Below are 23,416 nucleotides of genomic sequence, written 5' to 3'. Positions count from 1 at the left end.
ACAGGGGCGGGGCCGAAAACTTGGCCTCGCTTGTCCGAGACTGTCTGACCATCCCGCTGGACACTGCGGTTGATTGATTGGAGGCATAGTCGTGTGGGCTGAGGAATGAAGCCTCGTTTCCTCAGGTGTCTGTCTGGTCCTTTGATGTTAGCCTGACTGAATAGGAAGAGCCCTGTCCCAAGTCCTCCTTGAAGGAGAAGGCGAAGATTTGTACTCTGTGGACTCCTGGGGCTCCAGGCCTGGACCCCGAGGAATACCAGGGTAGGTCTCAGGGCAGTGAGAAACTCGTGGAGCCCCAGAGATTTCATGTATTTAGTAACATTTGACTTGAGAAATTTAATAAGAATGAAATCAAGATAGAGTCGGCAAAAGTTCACCATTGCAATGGGAATGATCTCATCCTTGAGAAGTCATTTATGCAATATTAACATTCAACAAAGTGTATTGTTTTATATTTTATTAGTTTTGGTAAGTGGTCACCGAAAATAATTGTTTGTGGATCGCATTCAAGTGTTTATGTTACATCCTGTCAATTTTAAGAGGTTGCTACAAACAAGAAAATAGTTATTGAAAGAGTGTTAGGACAAACAAGAAAATATGGTATGTCCTACTTATATGAGGTACCTGGAATGGGCTACTTTATAGAGTAAAAGTTAGAATAGAAGTCACCAGGGACTGGGCACAAGGGTGATGGCGATTTATTGTCTACTGGAATTTCTTTGGGGATGATGAAAAGTTCTGTAATAGTGGTCATGATCATACAATTTTGTGAATACACTTAGTGCTGCTGAAGTGTACATTTACACATAGTTTAAATAGTAAATTTTATGTTGTGGATGTTTTACCATAATAACAAATGAGAGAGATCATCAGGTCAATATGATTTGATGTTATATAAGAGATTTACCTAAAGAAGGCTCAAAGAGGTTGAAAATAAGAAGATAGGCATGGTGGCATGTATCTGTAGTCTTAGCTACTTAGAAACTGAGGCAAGGTCACTTAAGCCTTAAGGAGTCATTTGACTCCTTCAAATGTGGAATTCCATGTATCCTTTAGTCACTAGTTCAGTGAAAAAGTCATTTTCATCATGATCTTGAGGCAAAGACAAGAACCTGGTGCATCCTCTGAGAAGTAGCCAGGCCTGGTGGCATATGCCTATAATCCCAGTGACTCGGGAGGCTTTCTAGGCAGGAGGGTCACAAGTTGAGGTCAGCCTGGGCTACTTAGAAAGAAACTCAGCAACTTAGAAGCTGTCATGAAATAAAAAAAAAAAAAATTTAAAAATTTAAATAAAAAGGACTGGAGATCTAGATCAGTAGTATAACTACTCTGGGTTCAATTCCCAATACAAAAGAAAAAAAGAAAGAAAGAAATACTGACCACCGAGCAAGAGCATAATCTTGGTAGTTTGTTCAATACCTCTTCCCTTTGCCTACCATCTCCACACAAAAAGCCTTTACTTGCAAAACAAAGAGAACTCTTTGCAAAATAAAGAATGGGACAGATGAACACGTCTGTTTCCTGTTGATTTGAAACTTAGTGTTTAGAGACAGATTCTAAATGGTTAGTTGTTGTTAGGAGTTAGTTCTTTAGTTTTAACATGAACTTTGAAAAATTATCAATACAGAAAAGGAAGTTCACACAGAAAACTCTGAGCAGGGACAGCTGTTCTGGAGTAGAGTTGGTGACTTGTCAAGCAACCCAACAAAATATGTAACTTCTGAAGTGTTCAAAAGTAGTTGTGCTCAAGTTGACTGAGGCAAAAGTTGGTTGAGTGATGATTTAAAATTAGATGTCGATGTAACTAAATTTGAACATCTCAAACCAGAAGAAAATAAACATGATTCTATTGGAGAAATAATAAAGACAATCTCCGTTATCAACAAAGGTGGCAAATGGTACAGGAAAGGATAGCTGCCTTTCTACTCTACATGTAGGTGAAAATATAAATTTTGCAGCTATATTTAAGTATAGTATTTTAAATGTGATACTTTAAATACAGAACTTGTTTAGAAGCCAGTCTTCTGTCGTCTGACACTCTCCTGAGTTTTAACATATTAAAATGCAATCTCAAATGCTCAAGTAGAAAAATGGACTAGAAGGTCATAAAAGCTGTTTGTGAATTCCTGTCTCCTATCTGCTGTGAAAGAATGGACATTTTTTTAAGCTGTCTGGTTTATCTCAACTCCCTAAGATTTCCCTCCCAGTAATGGGAACAAAGCCCTTAAAGCTGTTCCAGGAAAGAGCCCCAAACAGAGAGTAAAAGAGTAATTGGAGCAAGATAGTATTCAGGCAGTTACGACCGAGATCTACACCCTGTTGTAAAACATTGTGAAACATGTTGTATGTTATCAGCAAACCCAGACTCCCTTTGAAATTTCCCCGCAGCTGTGTTCCCTTTTTCCCTTTCATGTGCGACCCCTCCCGATGTGTGTCTCTCTGCCTTTATAAACCTACAAGATTTTCTGCTAGGGAATCACTCCTCAAGGTTGGGTCCCAGCGGATGGAATAAACACCTCTTGCGGTTGCATCAAGTGACGCCCCTGTGGTTGATTGGGGTTGTCCTAGATCCAATGGGACAGAGTTTGGGGTTTCCTTTTTGGGGCCTTATATTTGGCCCCCCCCATCCGCGGAGTGGACCTTGGAGGTAAAAGGGGTACCCCGAGTTGTCTGTCTTTGTCTTGTGTTTTGTTAGTTGGTCTGGTTCTGTGAGCGCACGTTTGGTTTCGGTGTGCAGCAGCTTCATCAGTATTCACGGTGGCACACTGCCAGGCACCTAGAGGAACATTAATCCTGGAAAAACCTTTGCTTGAGCGGAATTTGGGGTTGGGCGTGTGATTACCCTGGCAAGGAGGGGAGCCCACCCTAAGGAGGCAGAGGACAGCGGTGTGCGCAGGTGCAGCTGGGCGGGGTTTGCGGCGGAAGTGGCCTCTTTGAGCCTGGAACTTTACAGCAGCTACTCGGGAGGAGGCTGCGTCCTGAGTGGCTGTGGCAGTACCTGCGCCGTGGAGCCTTCTGATGGGGCAGGCGGCAGCACCCAGCCCGGTTGAGCGGAACCTGCCTTTCGCGATGCTGCGGGCAGAAGCTGGGTGAGTGGGCGCGAAGGCCGGGTCCAGCCTGCATGGCAGCAGGAGACCTGCCCAGGCCGGTGGACCTTGAGACTGGAGGGAGGTGTGTGAGGCCTGGGGGTTCAGGTGGGGCCTCTCTGGATCCCGAGACCCCCCTCTGAAAGCCCAAGTTTTACTATTCAGCATAAAGGCAGGGAAGTCACTTTGCCTTTCTTGCGTGTTGGTTGAGCCTAAATGAAGTGGAATCAGACAACCTGCTCCCCTACTCCGTCCCCTCCGGTGTAGCCGCGTGGGCTTAGGCGGGGCAACAAGGCGCTTGCTTCCTGTACCCCATCCCCTCTTTTCTCCTCAAGGGGCCAGTACTTAATAGTAATAATGGTAATGAGAGTTACTGAGCATTTCTTGTATACCATCTGTTATTGCTAAGCGCTTTGTATATATGAATTTATTTTGCCTCACTGGTAACTAGTGCGGAACAGTAGTGTTTCAACCAGGTTTTACAGAGAAATACAATGAAGCTCAAAAGGTGACTTTTTTTTTTTTTTTTTTTTAAACCCAGGGTTACATGAGAAGCATGGGGCCAGTACTAGAACTGGGGTTTGTGGGCCATAAACGTTTGAAAGAATCTAAAATCACGCACGTACGTTTGTGCGTGCGTGCGTGCGTGTGTGTGTGTTGAGGCGGGGCGGCTTATGGAAGGAGCCCTGTAGTTTAAAGCTTGGCAAACTTCACTACGAATCTGCCTCTTGCTTTGCCAAAGTCCACTTTTCCCACTGTAACTGACCTTTCTTTCTACAGAGAGGCCACAGAGTATCTTTTTTATTGTCTTGACTCTACATCAACTAAGTAACCTTCATGTACTGACCACATACTGTGTACCTAGCACTCTGCTAAGTAGTTTATGAAAGTTATCCTCTTTAACCATTTAGAACAGGGTTTCTCACTTTATACTACTGAGATATATAGGTAGACACAGGCTTCCTTGAGCACTGTAGGAGATTTTGACAGCACCCCCAGCTGAGAGCATCAAAATGTTTGCACCTATTTTCATGTCCTCTGGTTGAAAATCGCCGTGGTTGAGACCAGTGTTGTAGAATTGCACTACTCAGAGGGTGGTCGGCTGCAGAAATGACCACAGAATTGAGAGTGTTTCAAAACTTAATAGTGCAATGATGTTGCAATACCAAGCAGTTGGAGACCAGTTTTAGGTATTGCTGGAAAGCTTTGCAGGTGAAGGGAGCCGCTTCATAGTCATACATAGTAGAGCTATATAGTGGTCAGGGACGAAAATGATAAAAACTAGTCCTTTACTAGTTCGAGAAATATGACCCTATACAATCTCATGCAGTGGGTATTTTTATCTCTTTTTACAGACAAGGAAAAAGACACAGAGAGGTTGGGTAGCTTGTGTAAAGTTATATAGCTTATAAACGTACATGAAAGCCCAGGTGGTCTGACCCTAAACCCTGAACTCTTAACCACTGTGCCATGCTACCTGTCTTGACCATAGTAACAGTGCCTATTTATATTGTGCTTATGATATGCCCAGCACTTTGTTGAGCATTTTTTAAGGTAACCATGTTTAGGCCTCAAGTAATTCTTTTAAGTGGGTTTCATTTGTCCTGTGTTCAAAATGTAGAAAATGAAGCTCCATTGTGGAAACTGACTATAAAGATAGATGAAAGTCTTTTGAAATTCTGTCGGAGCCTACCAGCTAGAGAACAGATAATACCTGCAAAGAGCAGGGAGAGGTAGAAGGATAAAGAGCAGGTTGTTTTACTAAGCCCCAAATGAATAGCCAGCTATCCCAATGAATGTTGTATACCTAACAACATGATTTAAAGCTGCTTTTTATTTAAGTAGATTTCTATCTCCCAGTTCCAGTTCTCAGAATTTCTGTTTTGGAAGTTTTAATTTTATAGTGCCCTCTGAAATGCAAGAAATGGTTGAAATAGAATAAGACAATTTTAAATCCAATTGAAATAGAATAAGACAATTTTAAATCCAATTTAGAAATTTGGAATTCAAAACTTGAAAATTAGGGCAGATGTTTAGTTAATAAGGGCTGTTTTGAGGAATTATGCATCTGTAAGCCCATTTAGTGTCAGCATCAGTGACAGGGAAGCAAATCCTGCCACAATTTTTTAGGAACAGAATATATTGTGTTGCCTATGGGCTGGTAGAGAAGTTGGAATCAGAACTTTCCTACTTGGAATGGCCTTTGGTCTGACAATTGATAAATGCTAAATGACTTAGAAAAAAAATCTACTGGCAGTGATTTCGTTTTTCCTAACATCATAATGGAAATAATTGGCTAATTAATTGGCTGCTGAGTCTGCCTCTCAATTTTTTTTTTTTTTTTTTTTGGGGGTCTGGCTGTCCTTGTTAAAAGACCTGAAGCTCCAAGGTTCTGTGTAAATATGGTATGTGAGCAAGAAAAAACATGGTGACCCTATAAGTGCCTGTAAGAACTACATTGAAAAGGACTTACTATTAATGCTTGAAATAATACTAAGAGGAAGGCTTAGCATATAGACATTCCCTGCTGTAGAACCATCTGGTTACAGCGGATTAAGAATCACATATGTTCTTCATTATACAAAATTAACTTAGAATGCCCTGATTGCAAAGCAGCATCCACCATGGGGAATTTAGACCCATCACTTCTCCTCTGCATGCTGTCCCCAGTGAAGTCAGGGTCACATCAGGTAGGTCTGTTACCATATGCACCCTTAGTGTGAAAGACTCTGAGGTTGAACTGAAAATATTACTAGTTTGCTCATCAGAAAAAGAACTCCATCCTCTTAAACACTGAACTGCTTTTTACAGACTTCAGTCTTTCCAGCTAATGGCCTAAAACTTATAGTAGCTTTTTAGATTGGGAATCTAAGAGACTTAGCAGAAACCCCTTGTCAGCCTGGGTATGGAGAGCTCAAACAAAGAAGTGCATTTCACTGTATGGGATGGTGTGTGTTAGTACAAATTTAACCTCAACTTTGAAAATGCTATTGGTTTACACTGCTGGTGAACTGAAATACTTTGTACTTAATAAAGTGATTATAGTATTTATTTTAAAGGTGCTAGTTTAAATTTTGTTGTAAAATTGGAATGCTTATCTTGTGCTTACTAAGCTCAACACTGACTTTTTTTTTTTTTTTTTTTTTTTTTTCTTTTTTAACAGTCTTCACTTAATGTGAAATAACCAACGAGGGATTACTTCAACTATTTGGCCCAAGTATTTTGTTTGCAATCTCATAACATTGAGCCCTTAAAATGTTCATTGTTCTGTGCTTTTGAGCAGTCAGTCAGTTAAAACTAAAGTCATCCTCTGTGTGCTGTTTTATGCATAGTAATTATTTCTCAAGAGCTTACAATGTAGGTGTATGTGTGTTTAGATCTGATCTAAATTTTTAAAGAAGCACTGTGAAGTAGAATGTTAAATTACATGTGAAATAACACTTATCATTAAGCAAGGTATTGAATGTATCAGAAAACAGTCATACATATTAGGTTCAAGATCTCTCTAACAGCCAGGGCATGATGGCACATACCTGTAATCCCAGCAGCTTGAGAGACTGAGGCTGGAGGATCATGAGTTCAAAGCCAGCCTCAGCAATTTAGAGAGGCCCTCAAGCAACTTAGCAAGACCCTGCCCCTAAATAAAATATAAAAAAGGCTGCAGGTGTGGTTCAGTGGTTAAGCACCACTGGGTTCAATCCCCGGTACCAAAAAAAAATCTTGTTAACAATTGCCACCTTTTTAATTTTGACTTCCACTTTGATTCTGCAGATAATTGGAAGGAAGTTTAATGTTCAAAGGTATATATTTATGCTAGGTATATGCTTGGAATTGATTTCAAACTAATGACTTTGTGTTCAGAAATGTGATCTGAATATTACCAGTTTCTTGAAAAATGATTTAGTTTTCTGGCCTCTGATGTCAGTTTTGAAAAACCAATTTTAGTATTCCACATTTGAATATATATGAATATATATTTTAAATGTATCCATTGAAACAAACATTTGTATTCTTTTGCTTTTCTTTCATCTTAGTAGGTTTTGTATGTACTTCATCAGCTCAATTTGTCAATTATCAAAAGTAGTTTTTTTAAAGTATCAAAAAACGGGAGACTAATTGACAGAGAAGTCTAGAGCCTGAGTCTTCTCCTAGGAATTTCCCAAGGGGAACATGCCTGCTCTGGAGTCTAACCGTTAGTCCAGCAGCTCAGAAAGGTAAATAGGTCTGTATATGGGTCTGAGGTGGTGGCACAAGGAAATGAAGGAGGGGATTCACATTACTCAAACTCTAAGACTTGGGGATAAAACCAGAAAACCAAAAGCCTGAGTGAGTTTAGATGCTGGAAAGTGAGTACTGTCCTCAAAGCTTAGCAGCCCTATGAGGAAAGAAGAAAGCCATGGCCAAACAAATGGATAGCCAGGAGCCCAGGACACATGAGAATATGGGAAAAGCAGATCAGTCTCATTTAATAGAGTCACAGAAAGGAGAGGACAGAAGGAACTGAAGAGAGAGGAGGATGTCAAGCCTTGGATTGTCACAGGTGGGGTCTGAATGGACCATCACATAAGATGCAAAAAGGCAGCTGTTCGTAACCCAAGTCTGTCCTATCCTTAGCTCTACATTTTGCTAGAGATGTACCATCCCCTTAAATGGGGGATGGAATACAACATTTGAGTGAAAGAATTTGTATACAGAACCAACAACCATTTTCACCACATACTTAGCAAGTGTCACACAATGCATGGTCTTCCTTGGGAAAGAAGTTGGGATTAAAATCCCTTTACCACCTTCATCTAAGACTACTGACCCATAAATAATATTTCAGGAAAGATATGATAGCAATAAATTACCCTCAAATTACTGCTTCAGTACTAGAAAATTATAAAGCATACCCTGAAAAGTACATAATTATTAGTCACATGGACGAACATAACAGGAAAAAGAAAGTTTGTCTGATCTTATGTCTGTCTTATGAATGATACTGATGGGGGTTATGCTTTGATGGTGTCTTACATAATGAGTTTTTGTAAAAGACCAAGTACATTAAATATAAAATGATCTATGTCAATACCATGAATGTGACAAACGATATGTAGAATAAGTTCTAAGGGTCAAACATGAGGGTAACATTTCTAAAGCCTTGCCATTTATCCTGACAAAGGCACATGGCTTCTGCTGGATTCTGAGAGTCTCTGTTTTATGACAGATTGCATTTTCTTATGGTCTTCATCTTGGAAATGTACATTTCTGCCATTGTCTTAAATGCATTAAGATTTACTAATTTCAAACAGACTGAGCCTCAAAGTTTGTGACTTGGGAGACTAAACCACAGAAGGCAACCATCTGGTGTCTGGGTTAATTATAATAAATTTCCAGTTCAACTTAAAAAAAAAAATCAACTTTTTGTTAATTTTGTTTTTGAGACAGGGTATCACTGTGTTGTTCAGACTGACTAGAAACTTCTGGACTGAAGGAATGCTCCTCCCTCAGCCTCTGGAGTAACTGAGACTATAGGTGCAAACCACTGTGCCAGCTTAAAATTATTCTTAAATGAAAAAAAAAAAAAAATCACAGGAGCTGGGCACAGTGGTGCAGGCCTATAATCCCAGCAGCTTGGGAGGCTGAGGCAGGAGGATTTCAAGTTCAAAGCCAGCCTCAGATAAAAATGAGGGGCTAAGTAACTCAGTGAGACCCTGTCTCTAAATAAAATACAAAATAGGGCTGGAGATATGGCTTAGTGGCCACGTGCCCCTGAATTCAATCCCTGGTACCCCCCCCCCCACACACACACACAAAGACAGGATCGCAGTGGTAAATCAAGATTTACTATTATGTAAGAGATTTTTGAGGAAAATGATTGTGATAATAAGATGTACTTTTTTCTTTGTACCTTAATACTTTAGGGAAAAAATTAATGCCTAGTCATAAAAAAATACAGAAGACTTCAAAATGAAAACCAAAAATTCCTCTCCCTACATCACTTGTTTTTCCAAACTCCAGGGTTTACTTGTGTATTCTTTGAGAACTGTCAAGTATATATGTCTACATGGGTGGGTTTTTATGTATGTACATGCGCCTAGTCACACTGATGTGTTTTTTTTTCCTTTTTTAATATAGTAAACATATAAAAAGGAGTTTATAAAATATCAGGAATGTCTTCCTTAAATGATTTAAAGTTTCACTTAAGTCAAAGTTTGACATTAAAACAATGAAGGTTATATTTTGATGCCTTTTTACATCTGTCTGTACCTTCTGTAAGTAGAACTGATGGTTGGAGATCTCTTCATTTTGATACACAAAATGAACCTAGAACTATAGCATTTCTTTATATCAGATTAAACCAGAGAAAAATTCAGACTCCTCCATATGTTTATTGTGTGTTAACTTGTACCTAATGTGCTCCAATTCAGGGAAGCACATTCTGTTACCCACAAAAATGAGTAGAACTTTACATGTGCTCCTGAGTTTTATTTGATGGTACCTATTTTGTCAGGAAAACCAGGTGGAAATTTTAGCTTGACAAAATCGCTCACTCTTGCAGAGTGAACACTAACTAGTTCAAGCCATGAGGTCAATGATGGGAATGACCTGCTCTGCCAGGGAGAGGGGAGGCTTCACACATCTACAGGGTGACCTATAGGATCCATTGAAGAAAAGACTTGCAGCCATCTCTACCACATGGGAAGAACAGAATACTACTCTGCAGCAGGATGACACCAGCCTCCTTATACCACACTCTTCCCTATTCTCTCTTAATTCAAAACTACTGAGGGACTGGAACCATAAGGAATTCATATCTCCCTGAAATCTGGCAATGGAGGAAATGGCCCACAACAGCCTTAATTGTTGCCAAGCCTGAAGAAATTGATAGCTCATTGAAATAACTTCACTTGATTGGTCAAGATTTGTTTGGGGTTAAAAAAAAGCCTTGTGTGTGTGTGTGTGGTAGTGGGGCTCAAACCCAGGGGCACTTCACCACTGAGCTACATTCCCAGCCCTTTTTATTTTTTGAGAAAGTCTCACTTAGTTGCCCAGGTTGGCCTCAAACTTATGATCCTCATGCCTCAGCCTCCCAAGTAGCTGGGGTCACAGGTGTGTACCACCATGCCCAGCAGGAAAAATTCTGTACTCTTAAAAAAGGACTAATCAGAGAGGCAATCTACTGTTCACTTTCATCAGTTAAGGTAATTTAAAAATTATTTATAAAGAGAAGAAGCAATAACCAAAACTAATGACATAAAACAGCACAACTTCCGAGACAGTCTCTGAATTGAAAATAGCAACCGATTTGCTCTTTCTTTTGTGTACTAATCGTCAGCTCTTTTGGCCTTCCAGTCCCTGTCTTTCGGGTCAAAGTCTTCATTAAAATGCTCTTCAGGCTTGCTGGCCATGAGGTTGTTTGCAGTGGCACACTGATGAGTGATGAGGTGCTGCTAAGGAAGAACTCAGGAGAGTCACAAGTGCCAAATGATAGAGGTGGAAGCACTGGGTCTCTGAGGTGGATGTGTTGATCAACTGTGTTTTGTTTGTGTTTGAGGTGGATGTGTTGATTCTAGTCACTGATGTTTTTTTTAACACCATGAATTGCCTTTATTTCAGTATGCATCCATATTTCAGCATTTAGTGGTCCTGAACAGAAGGGAAAATACAGCAATGTGCCAGGAGGATAGGCCCACTGATTCCAGGATCTGCTGGGTGCTCTGGGCTCCTCTTCAGTCCTTGCTGCGCACCTGGGAAGCAGAGGCACCAAAACCAGGGTCTGCACTGGGCCCAGGTTTCTCTGGTTCCAGTTTTTAGATTCCCCACTAGACCCAACCCACATGGATGGCATGGTCGACCCAATAAGAGGCCTAGTCATACCTTCTTTACTGTCTAAAAGCAAAGTCATTACAGGAAAAGGAAACAATCCAAAAGATCCCTTGCATGCCTACAAGTGTCTTGTGGTATTTCTCCAGGTCTAACCAGCAAGGACTATGAGTGCGGGAAGGACTGTGTAACTCTGATAACTGCCCTGTTCACCTTAAGAAAACGTGAGCCAAAGATGCATCAGTTGTGGGTGACAGCAAAGTGATGGGGCCCAGAATCCAATATTAATTACTTAGTGAGTGAATGAACGTATTCCCAAAACTAAAGGAGGGAGGTCAGAGACTTTCCATCTTTCCCTGATGGCTTCTGGCCAAAGCAAGGAGCATAGTTGAAAGTGTTGGGTGGTGACTATGTGACAAGGGAGTCGAGGAGGAGGGAAAAAGCAGAACTCTCAATAAAAGTGGGGGAGAGCCCTGAAATCCTCACCAGAGGCCAATTTCTGAGGGTTACAATCTATGCTTCAGCCAAGGATGAGAGTGGAGGAGAGGGAAGCAGGACAATGGCTTTGAAAGGGCATCATTTAAGACTTAAAAAGAAACAGGGCTCAGGCAAAGCACTCCCCACAATCGGCAGTAGTCCCCAGGTTGTGACCTGAAACCTTTACTCTAGCAAGCCTCCCACTGGAGGACTGTCCTGGGGAGGGTGGAGGCAGGGGAGGTAGGGAGAATGCGAAGCCCCCAGACCAAGTAATCAGCAGCAAGGTGACTGTGGCTTCACAAATGAGTTACATGTGCTCCACCTGTCATGACGGGAATCAATTTAAATAGACTTTCCTGATCCCAGAAGTTCAACTACATGAACAGTGGTTATACTTGACAAAATAATTCGTTATGGCACAACTTATGTATTTCAAATGGACAAAAAATTAGTATCATTTACAGTATCTTAAGATAAATTGCCTCTGAATGTGAGTTTCCTTTCCAGTACTTTGAGATCTACAAGATGTATCTCGAAAAGTTAATGTGGTAGAAAATGAAGACTGCGTACATCAAATAGGAGGGAGGGCCTGTGGTTTTTCTTTTTGATTAATTGCTGTAACCACTATCCTTCTGGCAGCTGAGAGAATTTCATTGTTAGCACAAAAGGACCAAGCCAGCTGCAAACTTCACAGATCATCTCAGCCTTTGTATTCAGGAACAAAGTTTCATGCAGGAACGGGGTAGGCAAGAAGTGGGTGACACCATTGAATTCACTTTCCAGTGAATTCACTTTCCAGTGGAAAATGAGCTGCCGGACAAAGGAGGGGACTGGGCTTATATAGGTTATACTGAGAGATGACTTAATTAGTGAGCACTCAGGAATTTGGAGTCTGTTTTACTGGGCTAAATGGGAGGGAGTCTGGGGTCAGTGATCAGTCTCTGGGATTTATCTTACCAGATCCAGTGGAGAGCCTGGGGTCAGTGCTTGGTATCTGGAAAGGAATTGTTTAGGGAAAGATCATCGCTTTGGCCTCTTCCCAGAGACTGCCTTTGTAGGTTTGAGGGATACCTCATCCCCAGGGTTTGTTTTATCACTGGGAAAGAATGTATTGGGAAAGGATCAATGCTCTCAAATGTATGGTTTTCTTTCACACTCCCTTTTTCCCAGGTCTTTGTCATTTTCCATATCTAATATTCATATTTTCTCTAGACATCATTAAACACCACAGCTCTTGTAGAATAAATTTGATGCCATATGAATTCTGCCATTTTGCTAACAGTAATGTGGCTCTTGGGCCTACCACTCCATTAGAACTATTAATTCCATTCATATTAATTTTTATTACAAATCTTACAAAGGTGGGTGCATCTGGGTACTTAGGTCCACATTCTCTCTTAAGTCTGTATATTCAGTTTTCATAAATTGTTCTTGGAGGCCCAGTTATCATCCCTGTTTATCTTATAAGTGCTATGTCTGCATTATCTTGTAGACCCCAGCTAACTGTGCCATCTCCTACTCCTTCCTGGCCTTCTTCGAGTTCTTCCAATAGTCAGAAATTGTGAGGGACTTTTACTCCCAAGCTCAGGGTGGCTGCTATCTTGTGTCCCAGTCACTGAATTTAAAATCAAGTTACTGCATGGAATAAGCAAGTCTAAAAAGACATTACTTAAGTATATAGCAAGTCTAATGGGTTTCTGTTGAGGCAGGCCCACAATGGCTATAGTTAGGCTCTCTTGCTGGGGCTTCTGAGAGGATATGTTATGTTTTTAGTGTGTAACTGTAAGCACAAAATGACAGATGCAGACTTCAACAGATTCAGAGAAGCTGTTTATTCATTCACAGACTCGGACACCATAGAGGCTCATTTTCTGGATACGAAAATGGCCCTCAGTTATAGAGGGGATTTTAGTGTTATAGGGTACAATGAGGGTGGTTTATTCATTGGAAACTGTGGACACGTGTTTGGACAGTCGGGGGCTAGTTGTACAAGTGAAAACTTTAACTAGGGAAGGCAGTTGTAAAAAGGTTGAAACTCATTGTTATCTGGAGAGATGGGAGCCCAGATCCCAAGGAATGAGTACTCAAATCTTGCCCATTGCTTTTTCTTTCTCTGGGATTCATCGTTTCCCAGAACTTCGGTATTTACTGTGCTTCCATTTAGGACTAATTTGCAATGGAGTAAGGTCAAAATCCAGATTCTGGCATTTAATATCCATCCCTTTCCTTCAGGTACTACTTTTTTGGGAAAGGATTTACTGGGAGAGGTTACTGCTGGACTAATTTCCCCTCCCTCCTACTGAGCTGCACTGTCTTTGTTTTTCTCTGGGGACTATCTTGTAGGAATATTATTTTCCATAACCCTTCAATAACCAGGGCCATGAATTGACTGTGTTATGGTCAGTGTGTAGTCAAGGTCAGAAACACTGATTCAGCACATGTACTCAGGTGTACTCAGGGTCATAAACAGTTCCTGTGAGCATATGCTCACTTATGTGTGCCTCCTTCATTGGGCCTGGATATAAAAAGGCCTATGGAAGTGGCTAGGAGGATGGGGGGCACTGACGAGGGGTTTTTGCGGCCTCCTAATAAAGGATGACCAGTATTTCCACCATGCCTCATATCTTTCAACCTCCCGTCCCTGAACCTTGTTTCCCGGGCCTGAGCCTCATCCTCTGACAGTTTCCCTATTTAAAAATGTTTCTCTGTTCTCCTTTGCAGTTTTATTTCCAGATTACAGAAAAGGAAGAGGGAAAAATATTTGAAAGTATGTGAGATGTGAAAGACTTGGAGTTTAAGTTCCAACTCTATCATTGTCTAACTTTGAGAAACTTTGGAAATTTTATTTTTTTGAACTTCAGTGATATCCACTGTACCAATTGCATATAGTTATTATGGATATTAAGTAAGAAAATGTTAAGGTGCTCTGTTACAGCATATGAAGTCCTGAATCCTTTTTAAGTGCCATGTTTATAGAGAGGGCCCTAGTTTGTAGAGAATGAAAGAGAAAGAATACCTGTTTTCTATCACCTTACCCCTGCAAAAAAAACCTTTATTTTCAAAGACTCCCTCATGTAATTATCTGCTATGGTTTGGATGTGAGGTATCCCCCAAAAGTTCATGTATGAAACAATGCAAGAAGGTTCAGAGAAGAAATGATTTTAACAGTCTTAATGTAATCATTGAGTTAATCCCTAGTGGGATTAATTGAGTGGTAAGTGGAGGCAGGTGGGGAGTGACTAGAGGAAGTGGTTAATTGGAAGCATGGCTAGGTGGTATATATTTTGTATCTGGAGAGTGGAGTCTCTCTCTCTCTGCTTTCTGATCACCATGATGTGATCCGCTTCGCTCCACCACCCTCTTGGGCCATGATGTTCAGCCTCACCTCAAGCCCTAAGAAATGGAGCCAGCCTTCTATGGACTAAGACCTCTGAAACCGTAAGCCTTCAAATAAACTCTTCCTTTCTAGTTGTATTGGTCAGGTCATTTAGTCACATCATCAAAAAAACTGACTACAGCATTTTCCAAAAGAATACTTCAAACTCCAAATTAGGAGTCTCTATCCTTTTTCAAATAGAGTTGCCTAACCAGGATTCAGTAAGTACCATCACAATCCCACATTAAACTGGTAAAGTTTTATTAAACTGCTGAAAGCATGTGCCTTCCATTTACCCCATGAGTACCAAACTGGTTTTTCACAGTTCCCAGCAGATTCCAGTGGGTTCCTATTTGCTATAAAGGTGGTAGTGGGGGATTTTTTTTTTTTTTAATTTGTTCTAATTAGTTATGCATAACAGTAGGATGGTGTGGGATTTAATGTCTGATATTGTATCTTGTAGATGTAGAAAACATTTTTCCTCATTTTAAATTTCTGATCCACTTTATCTGTATTGGGAAATTCATTTATAGTCAATATGATAAAATCAGCCATAAAAATTAATTTACCATTTACAGTATACTTTTTATTATCTCTGAACTAGGGGAACAGTCATAAGAAGTCAGGCAGAATAGTGGGAAAAGTCTAGATTAGGAGTGAGCCAGATCTGGATTCTAATCCCACCTTGATCACATAATACTATGTGTTACAGTTTGCTCTGTCAGACTGGAAATGATGATAGCCATCATAGTTGTGCTGGTGGATAACAGTAAGTGCATGCTTACCACATACTACAGGAACCATACTAAAGGTTTGCATTTGGTAACTCATCTCAACAATTCTAAAAAAGGTCATCACCTGTATTTCACTACAGAGGAAACTGAGGCACAGAGGGTAGGTAATTTTACAATGCCACTGGGCTAACAGAACCAGGGTAAGGTGACTACATTTGGGCAATGTTTTGACTCAGTCCAAATTCTATCCAAATCTTTCATCACAGTAGTTTAAATCACTCATTCCAATGATAACACTTTCCAATATCCTTATATGCATTTTTAGTTGTATCCAACAGTTATTCATCATAACACATAATCAGACTCTCCATGAATGACTTTAATTACAGCAGAAGCCAACTATGGGGAAACACTCTAAGAATGAGTGAGTCCGTGTAAAGGAAATTTTTATAAAAAGAAGTTAGGTAACATATCCTCTTGTTCAAGGTAATTAGATTTTTGGATGTGCTTACTAAAAGCCAGTTGGTGAATAGTTAAAAACAGAAAAGTCAGAGCCATTGCGCGTCCTGCTTGTTTTCTGGCTTATCTCTGTGCTGGCCTTTTCTCAAGGGCATCACAGAGCACTCCTTAGAGTCCTCTCCTGGGTGATGGCTATACTATTCCTCACTAGATAAATCTCAGGGTTGTGTGATCTCGATTAACAACAGATAAGGGTTTTGAATCTGTTAAGTTCTTTTTATGGCACTAAACCTTTTGTTCAGAGAATGTGTGGCTCAGTGGTAGAGCACTTATCTGCATATCTTACACATGCAGTGCCCCACGTGCATTTGAGCCCCAGCACCAGAGAAAAAAAAAGGTGAAGACAAAGTTCTGATATTTGCTTAGGCTTCTCTACATGCAAAGCACTTGCCCTAACATACTCTATGGTGAAAAAATAAAAAAATCGTAAAGGCCTTATTTCTGTGACTATTCCCAAGTCGTATTCCCAACTCCCACAAACGTAGCAGATCTACCTCCATTTGCTTGGCCCCCTTCATTTGTAGAAAAGTTCCCATGCCTCTTGTCTGCCTGGGTCACTGTCTCAGTGCTCCTACTGATTCCAGCTCAGAATGGCTTCTCTCAATTCATCTGCCAAAGTCTTACTTGGAATCACAATATGTAAAAGTGAGAAAGTATTAGTGTCCTCTCTGCTCTCATAGATCAGGCACTGATATATAACATCAAGGAGGCCTGGAGTTCTTGGGACGACTGTCAACCAGTGCCTTGGCTTGGTGTCCATCATTTTTGTGAATACCAAATCCTATCACCTTTCTCTCTGATTCCTCATGCTGGCTTGACAAAGGCTAAAGCACTTGACATCTGTGGCCTCCTGTCCTACAACTTGCCCTCTTTTAGTTTGCATGGCAGATACCCACGTCTTACTCTCCTCTGGGTCTTTCTACCTACAGGGCCTCTCTATCTGCCTTTCCCTTGCAAATGTCTGTTTTTCCTCTGAAGCCCAGCTCTAATATACCTCTTTTGTAAGTTCTGTGGATCCTTCCTGTACTGCCCCTAATAGCAAGTAGCTGTTTTTTCTTCAGCTTCCAGAGCTTTTTATATTGTCTGTCTTATGCTGAGACTGATGAGAATCATACCACTTAACTACTAAAGCTCAACAGAATCTTCAATTTTGGCTTCTGTTTAGTTGCAAATATTAACTGGAGACCAGCTTGAAAACACAAATGTTGATTTTAGCCTTGTAGTACATCCGTTATCTTTATTAAGGCTATTTTGCCATCATTATGGTAGATGCTGCTGTCAACTGTAACTACTCACCAAATGAGGAACCAGGAATGAGCAAGGATTAGTTGTTTGGCCAGCTCTGTAAGAATGATGTGCTCACATTGTTGGGGTTATATCTTACTTGTTTCTGCAGTGCAGGATTCAAACCCAGGGCTTTGTGCAAGCTGGGAAAGCAGTCTGCCATTGAACTACACTCCCAGTTATTATAACTTAACCATTCAGATTCATTTCTCAGTTTAAAAATAGCTACTATTTAATTATATACTGTATTTCATGGTTTTGAGTTTAGTTCAGGAAGTAAGGTAAAAAGTAACTACAGAATAAACAAAATTGTATATGAACTAAAGTTTTGCAGTTTCTCAAATTTTAAAGTTTCCTGAATTATTACTTTATTTTTCATTCTAAATTGGTTCTCTGGCGCTAGTTAATTACACAGGATGGAACCACATGTGGGAGACCTTCTGAATCTAAGAACTGGGGGACCTTGAGGCCTGCTTTTCACATTTCACTGTGAGCCCTGCTTGCTCACATCATGTGATGGTGGGAACAAAAGGGGCAGAGATGGACAGCTGTCCCCAGGAGCCATTGCTCTCTTCCTGTCAGCAAAGCCTCTTCAGAAGTGGGCAACATGTTCCCACTAGAGTAAGGTCAGAGACCTTAGTAAGTGTAATAAAAGTCTTCAGTAAGACCTTAATACTCCTCAAAGTACTTTTGACTGATGATGAAAATCACTCACCAAGTAAATTAATATCAGATATATATAAGAATTACAAAGGTGGGATGTATGGGATATGGGAGGATATAACTGGGATCTGTCTTGGAGATCACATTGTGCAATGGAGAAAACAGTTCTAGAGGCAACCCCTGCCTGGGGTTGAATATGGTGTCCATGACAACTCTGCAACTGTTAGTTTTAGTCATTTGAAATCATGATACCCTCAAAAATAGCAATTTCATGTGGCTCATTTAATAGAAACTCCTCCTTCTGACATTATCACTCAGCTCTTGTACAGTTAGTACCTGAGAAGAGAGGAGCAACCTGCACTTGGTACTTTCCTTGATACCCTGGGGACAGGCTAACCTCCAGGTCTGACAGCAAGTGACATTCTTATGTTCTTATAAACTTACTATGCCAGTAGGATTGTCCCATGGTCCATTGATTATCCAGTAAGATTACCCCCCTTAACGTTTTTATTTTTGCTTATGGTAAGAGATTTGATGAAAAGTGGGGAGGGATATTCATAATTCCAAACCTCACTTACAGGTTGATGACAGATAAAAGAGAATATGAGAGATGCCAGAAGAATAGAAAAGTCTGGGCAGCGTCTATTCACTCATTCATTCAACATACCCATTGCAAATCTGAGCTCCAGTTTTCTTGTGTGCCTGACATGACTTTAAGATTATTCTCAGAAGAACTGGAAGTTAATGATTTCTGTCATCTTTTCTTGAATACTAACCTTTTCCTTTCTTGCTTGGGTTATTTTTTTTATTTATTAAATGCTGGTTATTCGATGAATGAGAAGAACCTCCCTTGGGCCCAGCATTATGGCAATTAGGGTGAGAAGTACCATGGTACAAGTAGATTTAATCCCTACTATCAGGAGGAGAATCTGATCTAGTTAGGATTTAGAATGAGCACATTAAACAACTTAAGGGGAAAAAAAGAGTACAACAACTAAAAATACAGTAAATATTTTGTAGTAATTGCAAAAGAAGTTAGAATTGGGAAGATCAGCAAAGCCTAAAACACTACTCACAGAAGTGCAGATCCATGCCTGGGATTGTAACTGTGTCTTCAGGTTTAAATTAATGACACTGTTTGTTTCTTTACAGTTTTCACATAACCAAAACAGTTTCATTCCACAATAAACAGGCAGGAAAGAAATCAGGTGCCACTAACCCACAGAACCTTCACAGAGTGGCACACATGGATAATTCTTACAATCCTGAGGTATACTCATCTCCCCACAGGGTTACAAATAAGATTTAAGAAATTCCTATTAAAGCTTTACAATTTTTGATTGAGTATGGTGGCACATGCCTATAATCCTAGCTACTCAAGAAGCTGAGGCAGGCAGATTGCAAGTTCGAGGCCAGCCTTAACAATTTAGCGAGACTGTCTCAAAATTTCAAAAAGGATTCAATGGTAGAGCATTTGTCTACCATGTGAAGGCCCTGAGTTCAAGCCCCAGTATAAGAGGGAAAAAAAAATAAAACTTTACAAATTTTTATAGTAGATATATAAGAGATAGTAGGGCTTGGTACATAGCTCAGTGGTAGCCTAGCATACACAGGACTTGGGTTCAATTCACTGAACTGAGGGGGTGAAGGAAGGAAGGGAGGGAGGGAGGAAGGGGAAGGGAAGGGAAGGAAAGGAAGAAAGAAAGAGACTATGGCTCTAGCAGCCTTTCCTCTACCATTATACTTACTTCATTGAGGCAAACTGGACATCTATGGAGTTCTCAGCTCTAGACAGGTGATGGCACCATGGTGGAGGGGGAAACATGCAGGGTCCCAGTCAGGTGGAACTGAATTCATACTAGAAAAAACTGTAGATTGATGTGAAAGTCTGGGCTTGGGTTTCGGCTCTCTCACCGGCTCATTATATGACTTTGGGCAAGTTCCTTGTTCTATATAGCATTGAATATCCTTTACTGTGAAGTAGAGTTCATGCCCCCATTGGATGGGATGGTGAGAATAGGTGAGACGTGAGGTGGGATGTAAGGGACCTTGCAGGGACTGACACGATTAGCTCCTGCCTTCCCATCAGTTATGGAAAGGGTCAAGATGTGGTCTCTACCCTAGGGAGCAGCCAAATACCTACTGTACATTGGGAGATGAACTATGGCAAAGGAGAAAATGATTGAATATCCATTTATTTTATAGTCTGCCTCTGAGAAAGTAACAAATAGTCATGATAAATGTGTTTTTTGAAATCTTTTATCATTTTTAGAAAGAACTAGCTAACCCTTGGCAACAAAATTATGTGAAGTTGCTTAATACTTGGGAGACCTGGGTTCTCTCTGAACCACCTGTGGAAGGTTTAACAAACTGATGAATGGGTTATTATCCCATTTTATCAGGGTAGATGATGACCACTTACGCCTTGCAGATTTTGGTGAAGACCCTCTGCAAGCATCTGTGTGAAATGTGTTTGGGTGACAGTTTGTACTATTTGTGTATTTCAGCCCTTGGAACTCCACAAGAACCTGAGAACGCCCTTCCCATCCAAGGAGATTACGATGCCTATGATGCTCAAGTAAGTTTTCAGTCTTCCTGGTCCATCATCCCAGAATCAGCACCTTGCTACCTGCTTGTTCTCACCTGATTCACTTGTGGGTGCATATAAGAATTGTTTAGAAAAACCTGAGGTCCAATACAGATCTTTATGAGAGCAACTCTGAAAATGTTTTAAATTAAAATTAGCCAAATGGAAGCTGTGCCATGTAGAACATTAGGATCTGTTTTCATGTTTTTTGGTCCAGCTATTTTGTATGCCACAAAGTAGTATCTTAAAATAGGGAGAAGGTTCTGAGGCTTTTTCTGGCAGTTTACAAATTCCATAATCGTTCTCTAACTGGGATGGCACTGATATAGATCCTTCAACACAGAGTTTCTTGTAGGTTTATTATTGCAAAAGCTTACAAACTTTTTGTTATTTAATTTCTGCTTGTTAAATTTGTTCTGTGATGTTTTGGTCATGCAATAATTTCTAATTGTTATGGAGTTACATATACCAAACTGTTCATTCTACTCCACATTATAGATAATTTTTTTCAAATACTTGATAATCTTGAATTTTATGCTTAGTTCTTTATATTTTTAATATGAATGTATACAATAGAAATTTAGCTTTTTTTTGGGGGGGGGGGGTGATGTTTTGATTCCTTAGTTCACCAAATAACATTGAGTCCATTTTCCAGGTTTCTTTCCTTCTGTTTTTGTTTTTGTATCTTGATTTTCATTTATTTGCTTATTTTTTTAACTTTGGTAGCTCTGGGGAATCAAACCCGGGGCTTCATGCATGTTAAGCAAGTGTTTCACCACTGAGCTATGTCCCCAATCCTTTTTTATTATTTTTTAAGACCGGGTCTTGCCAAGTTGCTTAGGGAAGGCAACTTACAGGTCTGAGTCTTCCTTTTTTTATTTTTTATTTTTTGAAATGGGGATCTTTTTTCCTCAGGCCCATCTCAAACTCCTAGACTCGAGTTACCGTCCTGCCTCAGCCTCCGCAGTAGTGGGGTCTTCAGGTATGCACCACCAAGTCCAGTTACACAGACTGTGTCTTAATTGGTTTTCTGTCACCTGTACTTGGCTACACATATACTGGTGCTCACATATTTACTTTTGAAACAGCAAATATGTTGTAGGCACTTGGAATCTATTTTCAGGCTTTGATTAAGATCTGAAATAATAGAAAATCCTTGTTGGAAGAAACAGTTCTGACGCCAGAAGGGCAGCTCTGTTGGTAGGGTAACACTTTGATTCTAAGGGTTCACCTCCTCGTCGTACTTCCCTTTCGCTCTTTCCTCTGAGTACTTCTTGAGATTTTCTACCTTAGGGATGTTTTAATAAAATACAAAGTTTTAATAATATATAAATATAAAGTTTTAATAAAATATAAAGTATTAATAATAATAATAAAGTTTTAATAAAATATGTTTAATAAGATGTTTTAATAAAAGTACATTATTTTTAATATTTTAAGGAAATGTTCAAACCTGCTCAGAGAGAGCAGTACCCTGAATAACTGTTTAACATGTTGCCGATCTTGTTTCCTCAAATTCCCCACATTCTAAATTTTTACTGCAGTATTTTAAAACAAATTCCACGCATCCTATTTTTCTCGCACTTGAACATACTTCATTGTATGTTTCTAACAAATGAGAATTTTTAGACAAATAACATGACCTCAGTACTATTATCACTACTAACAATACTAATTCTTTAATGTTCTTAAATGTCCACATTCAGATTTCCCAGTTGTCTTAAAACTGTGTTTTTGTAGTTTGTTTGTTTGAATTGGGATGTAAACAAGGTCCACATTATGCCAGAATTACATTTGGGTACAGTGTCTTTTTTTATGAAAGAATATTTTGTTTCCTTCATTTAGCTGATTGTTTTTTAAATAATGTTTAACTTTTTCTCTATTCCCTGAATTTCTGTAAAGTGTTAGTTATCTGTACAGTGTTGGTTAGATTTAGGTTCCATTTGGGGTACAAGAAAGCTTCTGAGATGGCACTAGATACTTTTTCTTGCATCACATGGCACCTTGTCTTATTACTACTCCCATGTCTAGTGATCTGAGAATGATCATTGGGGTCAGAATGGAGTAATCACTTCTTTTTTCTTTATAATTTTTTTTTATTGTAAACAAATGGAGTAAAACTTGTTTCTCTATTTGTACATGAAGTAGAGGCATACCGTTTGTGCAATCATACATTTACATAGGGTAATGGTGTTTGATTCATTCTGTTATTTTTTTCCTTCCCTCCCACCCCTCTTTTCCATCTGTATAGTCCCTCCTTCCTCCATTCTTACCTCCCTCCCACCCCCCATTATGTATCATCATCTGCTTATCAGCGAGATCTTTCGTCCTTTGGTTTTTTGAGATTGGCTTATCTCACTTAGCACGATATTCTCCAGTTTCATCCATTTGCCAGCAAATGCCATAATTTTATCATTCTTTATGGCTGAGTAATATTCCATTATACATATATATATATATATATATACCACAGTTTCTTTATCCATTCATCAATTGAAGGACATCTAGTTGGTTCCGCAATCTGGCTATTATGAGTTGAGCAGCTATGAACATTGATGTGGCTGTATCTCTGTAGTATGCTGATTTTAAGTCCTTTGGGTATAGGCCAAGGAATGGGATAACTGGGTCAAATGGTGGTTCCATTCCAAGCTTTCTGAGGAATCTCCACACTGCTTTCCAGAGTGGCTGCACTAATTTGCAACCCCACCAGCAATGTATGAGTGTACCTTTTTCCCCCACATTCTCTCCAACACCTACTGTTGCTTGTATTCTTGATAATCGCCATTCTAATTGGGGTGAGATGGAATCTTAGGGTAGTTTTGATTTGCATTTCTCTTATTACTAGAGATGTTGAACATTTTTTCATATATCTGTTGATTGATTG

General features: G+C 39.9%; 1 long non-coding RNA gene across 1 annotated transcript; it reads left to right on the top strand.

The window, feature by feature from the left end:
• The first annotated feature begins 2,969 nt into the window (after positions 1–2,969).
• On the top strand, positions 2,970–21,834 carry LOC306668024. Its single transcript, XR_013765711.1, has 3 exons — positions 2,970–3,089; positions 20,453–20,523; positions 21,448–21,834. It is a non-coding gene; the product is annotated as an uncharacterized lncRNA (long non-coding RNA).
• The last annotated feature ends 1,582 nt before the right edge of the window (positions 21,835–23,416 follow it).

This window comes from Sciurus vulgaris (genome assembly GCF_902686455.1).
Source record: "Sciurus vulgaris genome assembly, chromosome: 8".
NCBI lineage: Eukaryota > Metazoa > Chordata > Mammalia > Rodentia > Sciuridae > Sciurus > Sciurus vulgaris.
This window is presented reverse-complemented; position numbering and strand designations above follow the sequence as displayed.